This window comes from Meleagris gallopavo, chromosome Z (assembly GCF_000146605.3).
Source record: "Meleagris gallopavo isolate NT-WF06-2002-E0010 breed Aviagen turkey brand Nicholas breeding stock chromosome Z, Turkey_5.1, whole genome shotgun sequence".
NCBI classification, from domain to species: Eukaryota; Metazoa; Chordata; class Aves; order Galliformes; family Phasianidae; genus Meleagris; species Meleagris gallopavo.
In genome coordinates this window covers 62,606,295-62,612,725 of record NC_015041.2, presented here as the reverse complement: position 1 = coordinate 62,612,725, position 6,431 = coordinate 62,606,295, and the positions used below count along the sequence as shown (strand labels likewise).

The following is a 6,431-nucleotide window of genomic DNA, read 5'->3' as shown; positions in this document are numbered from 1 at the left end:
CCTGTGTTTCAGTAATGAAATTAAATATAGGCCAGACTAAGAATGCTGACAAAAAAAAAAAGATCAGGCAAAAGCATTAAGAATAGTCATTGAAAGGTTTTTAGGTTTTTTTGGTTTTGTTTTTTTTCCCATACTTAAGTTTTCATTGCATTTTTTTTTCCTTTTTATAAAGTGTACCAAAGAAAACAGACTATAGGATCATTGCAGTAATTATATAGTTGCTACATGCATTTCTGCTCTCATCAGAAAACATCAGAATGCAAATCTGTGAAGGTCATGATGCAACATACTAGTTTCCATTGCTATTTACATTTCAAATTGCTATTTAGAGTTCAAATTGATCTGAAATAAGCAGATGAAGAACACCAGTTGTACTTTTCTTTGAAAACTGAAATCTTGGCATTGGTATAAAAGATAGCATGAATGTTCTTTTGCCAAAGCTGTCAGTGCTCATTAAAGTTTATGCTTACTGTAGGTCTATATATCTTTTTTTCAGTGTTCATACTTCAATTTGTTTTTTATCTCAAGCATGTGAATTATACACAAAACCATAATGTGTTTCTGATATTTTGTTTCTCTAATACTGGGCATTATGTTTATATGCCTACAGTGAAAACATACAAAAGAAGCTTGCTCCTTCCATGAGTTTCTTGAAAGCATGCCTGAAGAATATATATTATATGTGTTTGCAGAATATTCTATATGTGGTCCAAATATAGTCTCTCCAAATTATTTTTAGCATGATCTGATCTTCAATCCTTTGTAATATTTTCTAAAATGGACATCAGACCTAAAAAAATGTTAGGGTTTCACTATTATATTCCCTGAAAACAGCATCATGTTCCATTTTTCAAGGTTGAGGGAAAGCTTTCCAGGCAAGGCAGTGCAAACATTTCAAAGCAAAGAGCTGACTTCACAGAATGACTTCTATTAAATTGAAGATACTGAGCTTCATTCAGTTAGCCCTACATTAATCATTATCCCCAGACTTTGATTTATCTGTGAATTTATTTAAGACTCAAGTTCAATGTATTTGTTTTAATCTTTCCACTACTTTTTTTTTCTTTAACTTTTCCCTTACTAGTTATAAATTACCAGGATCTTGTATAGATCCCACAGAATTTGGAGCACTGAAGCTCCCACATTTTGAATAACTCCTTCAGCTAATATACGAATTAATCCTTCAGCTAATATACTAATTCCCTCCAGCTCCATAAAGCATCATCTGTTCTTCTAATTGTATTTTTGAAGACTGCTGAACTGTTCTGGAGAAATCAAGAAGTTGAAATGTTTTCTCCAAACAATTTCCAAAGATTAGTTTAAAGGAGAAGTGATTTTCACGTCTTCTCATCCTTGTGTGAAGCAAAATCAGAATTCAAGGATAGGGAAAAGTACATCCAGAAGACATGAAGAAGCAAAGCCTTTTCCAAGCCCAAGAAAATGAATTGAATTGTCTCCTCAATGATCTGAACGTGAGTCATGACATGAGAAAGTTACAGAATGGATGGAGGTCAGAAAAAAATAAAATCCTATGGTAATACATTTGGAAAACTATGGTCTCTTGTTCTGAATGGATACTAGAAAGTCCTAAGAAAGGACAGGGAATAGGAATGCAGTAAACTAACAAGAGAAGTTACTGTGCAGAGTACATTATAGTGTTGTAAATGCTGCCCTGGAAGGACTCGTTCATGATTGCTCAAGAAAAAGAATGGGTCTTTCTTCCTGGGTGAGAAGTGTTTAATGGCACTGAAATTGTTTAGTTAATTAAGAACTCTTTATGGCAGGAAGTTGTTGTTCTTCCTAACATTGCTCGTAATATAGCAAGTTATTGATTTTTGTTCACATTCAGAAATTAAGATCTCATTTATACCTAGAGAATAATAACTGATGTCCGGATAGCACTCCCTTCATTACATATGTTATATACCCTTATCTCACTTTGCTATAAACCTGCAGTAGTTTCATCAAATTAATGGATTTTCTTCTACTTACACAAGAACAATTAATGCAATCTTGCCAGAAAATAAGACCAACCATGAAAATGTTAATATGGCTTTTCTAGTTACAAGGAAATTGTGAAGTGGATGTTTTTGGAGAAAGGCCATTCTGATTTCTCCTCTGGTGATAAAGGGTATAAGTTTATTCACATCCTATTTTTCAGTTTTGATTCAAAACCAATGAACTCTCATTAAAACTCCCCAGCTTGAAATAAATAAATACAATTTTTCCATACAATAAGTGAGCTCAAGATTTGTGAAAGAAATTATTCTTCTGCTCTCATGATTGAGCCACCTTGATGCTGGCTGCTGGGAGATACGTTTGACAGCAGTATCACTGATTTGGCTGCCAGAACTGAAGATGCCAGGATTGGTGAAATACGTTTGGTTGGATGCAAAGACTTGGACAAGGTTAGAGTTCCAGTCTGTCTTGCTCCTCAGGGCTGTGGGAATAAGATCCCAAAGGGGTCATCATTGATCTTGGATAATCCTTCAGCACTGGGGAAAAGACTCATTCCTGTTCTGAACTCTGTAGCTTTGATACAAAAAATGGCAAAATTGCAATTAGGCAGTGAAGAGCAAATCCTCATAGTTGGAAATATTTTTTCTGTAACTTTTTTGGTTTTAGATGAGTGACTTTTTCAGAGTCCTTAAAAAGCTGTTGATGAAACTGATAGTTATGACTTGTCAGGGGAAAGGTAGCTTCCTATTAACATGCTTGACAACGATACTGAGTGCTGATGAGATTATTAAAGGTAGTATCTCCATACAAAGAAAAATGGGCAAATACCAAAACTGAAGTAATATCTATTCACTCTTAAATGAAATTCCAGAAAGAATCCTCTTGTTGAATTCTGTGAAAATATGGCATACTAGTCAGGGAGTATACTGACTGACATGCTTAAAGGTTAGATGTTGCCATCATTTGTATTTCATTTAATGAATTAATTTCATAAGCATTTTTTAATGAATTAATTTTAAAAGTATTTTTTCTTATTCTGATAGTTATTAAAATACTTTCCTGGAGCCAGATTGAGCCTGGAGTTACTATAGATCTATTTTTATTTTCCTTGAGACAGGGATTTTAATTTTGAATATGCAGAGATATCATTTATATTATATTATCAAGTGCAGGAAACTGAGTCTTCTTACTAAAAATCTTGAATGCAAACAGAACTCTTTTATAAAGCAAAGAGTCACAGAACTTCGAAAACAAAACAAAATAAAACAACAACAACAAAAAAGAAAATGCACTCTTCATTTCCGTCTTCAAAACAATCCACTTTACATGTAACACAATCAGTGCAGGAAGGAAAAATGTTAAGAAGAGTGACATGGATATACTGTGAAATACTGTAAAAAAAAGGGTTTTTGCTGTGACTTTTTAGTTTTATTTTATGTACATCAGCAAAAAGGCTGAGGTATGACTGCTCAAGTAAACTATAGTTCTTCTGCACATTATTCTTCTTGAGATTCTGACAACGTAAAATTATCATATTTAATTCAGATAGTGTAAACACCAACACAGAGATTACAGTAAAAGGAAAGCTACTGTGCTATACTACAGGATGAGCAAACTAGCTATCTGCTCCATCTCAGGCAGATTTAAACTAAATTTGTGAAATACATATTGTTCATAATGTGCATAATTAATGTAATTAATATTGAAATTGATTTAAATCCTTTGTTATGCTTTGTGCTTAATGATATTTTTATAGCAGATAAAGGTTTTTAACTCATGTTCTGAAGAAAATTTTGTCTCTATCTCAGATTTTCTATAGTATTATTATGCAAGAATCTTTGCATTATTCACCTGTTTTTCTCTGGAAGGATTAGAGAAATAAATTGCGTTCTGTATTATAGTGCATGAAATTAATTTCTCTTGTTACCATTTTGGCAGGGCCTTGCTGATCCTGCTCAGCCTCCTTCCCCATATCGAGACCAGGAGTCCCATGTCAGACCAGCCTTGCTCCACTGAAGCCTCTCCATTTTCTCCACCGTCTGCTTATGCTATGGATTCCCTGAGTTCTGACCCTTACCCATGAGCTAGCAATCCATCTTTCTCCTCAGGGTTTGCTGCTCTGATTTGTTTGTCTCTTCCTGCTTCCAGGAGAGGGGAGAAATCTGTCCATCCTTCTTCCTCCTCTGGGGCTGACGGTTCCTGCCCCAAATTGCTCAAGTTTTCATGCTGTCTCCAACTGCCAGGTGACCTGGATCCACCCTGCACTCCTACTGTCCCACTGCTGTGAAAGAACACAGGTTTTGTCCTTGGTGGATTTGGAAAGTCATCAGCAAAATGCCTATAAAGACTCTGTTCCGTCTTCAATGTGGCCTAATATAAGAAGAAAAAGAAACAAAACCAGTTTAAGAACAGAAAGAAAAGCTATGGATTACACTAACAGGGAGGTGTTCTTCATATATGTGCATACAGAAATATCCAAATATTTCCACCTGTTTGCAAGGTCATCCCTAGAAAGGCTAATGTGGCTTAACAGTGGCAGGCAGTTCATTCAGTACTATGCAGCTGCTCTCTTCCCAGGTGGGATGAGGAGAGAATTGGAAAGGTGACAGTGTAAGAACTCATGGATTGTTTACTAGGTAAAGCAAAGGCTATGAAAATCAAGGAATTCATTCAATATGTCCTGTCAACAGGCAGATATCCAGCTACTTCCATGAAAGTAGGGCCCATGATGCAGAATTGTTTCTTTGAAAGATGCACCACCAGATGTCCCCCTCCTTCCTCCCTCTTTCCTACAGATTTTACTGCTGAGTTTTACATCATATGGTATAGATTATCTCTTTGGTTAGTTTAGGTCAGATAACAAGCTATGTTGATAAGTTCCTGTTTCCTCATTGGTGAAAGACTTTATAACTCATCTGGAGCCACGCCAGACCACCAAGAATGCTATGACCATGCTGTTTCTTTGAAGTTGCTTTCCTGAGTCTTCAGACAGTGCTGCATTATCTCATAGGTCTGGTATCCTGCTATTGATCTGGCCTGAGAGTAGGGCTTTTACACCTACATTTTATGCTTGTGTTTTACATGAGGAAAACCTCAAGTCTGAGAGGAAATTTCTATATTGTCCCATCCCTGGCTGTGTCCTGAGATCAGTGCTTGTGTCTATTTCAAGCTTTTCTATTTATAAATGCTGCTGGTTTAGCCTCTGTATAGTCTACCAGTGACTACACAGTGTGTCAGTCCACAAAGGAAATGGCATCTTTCTGAAAACTATCCTAAAACCTATAATTTATGTTAACGTAGGTCCTTCTAACTCCAGAGATGGTTCTCTCAGTTACTTTGTCAGTTACTTTCAGGCCTTTTGGCTGAAATTGAATATATTATCTGTTCTTTTCAGTTTAATATCTGATACATCCTCAATGAAAAGACTTTATATTAAAACAGATTTTTGGTCTCAATTCTATTCTGTGGGATGGGTACCAAGAACTGTTGCTGGCAGCCCCACAGCACAACCAAATGAAGGCCTTGTTCAGAGCTCCAAGTCTCAGAATTCCCTTCCAATTCTTATGGTTCATGGATTATATGACTGAAAGCAGCCATACCTATCTGTAAATTACACAGATAAAAACAATCAGATTTCTGCAGACATAATGACAAGGTATCTTGAAAATGCTTGTATTTTTTTAAGTTTTAAATTATACTAATTTTTGAAGATAACTTATATCTGTGGTGATTTCGCATTGGTAGGTAAATCAGCTTTGTCACGACACTTTCTCATTCCCCCCCCCGAACAGAATAAAGGGAGAAAGTAGGATGAAAAATAAGCTTTCTGGTTGAGCTAAGCACAGGGAGGTAGCTCACTTAATACCATCATGGTGAAACAGACTCAGCACAGAGAGACTAATGTAAATGCCTACTGATAAGAGACTAGACCAATGAGAACCAAAAACAAAGCTGCCACCTACCACATCAGGTTGCTCAAAGCCTTATCCAGCCTAGCCTTGGGCACCTTCACAGATGGGGCATCCACAGCCCCATCATGGAAACGTCTCACCAACCTCTAAGTAAAAAGCTTACTTGTAATATCTAATCTAAATCTCCCCTCTATTAGTTTTAGACCATCCCTCTTTTCCCATCACTATCAGATCATGTAAAAACTCCGTCTCTCTCCTGTTTATAAGCTTTTAACTTTTACTCCTTTTTAGTACTGGAAGGCCATAAAGAGTTTCCCTGGAATCCATGCTAAACAAGCCCAGATCCTTCAGCCTTTCATCAAAGGAGAGGTTTTCCTAACTGCTGATCGTCTTCATGTCCCTCCTCTGGACCCACTCTAACAGCTCCACATACTTCTTGTTCATGGAGGTCTCTGGCCTGGACACAGTACTTCAGATGGGCAAAATCTCCTCCCTGTCCCTGCTGTCCACTCCCCTTTTGATGCAGCCCAGGATACCACTGGCCTTCTGGGCTGCAAGAGC

The 6,431-nt window shown here is 36.8% G+C and overlaps 1 pseudogene; it reads left to right on the top strand.

Annotated features, from left to right (window-relative positions):
- Window positions 1-5,301: 5,301 nt before the first annotated feature.
- On the top strand, window positions 5,302-5,473 carry LOC116217580 (annotated as a pseudogene).
- The last annotated feature ends 958 nt before the right edge of the window (window positions 5,474-6,431 follow it).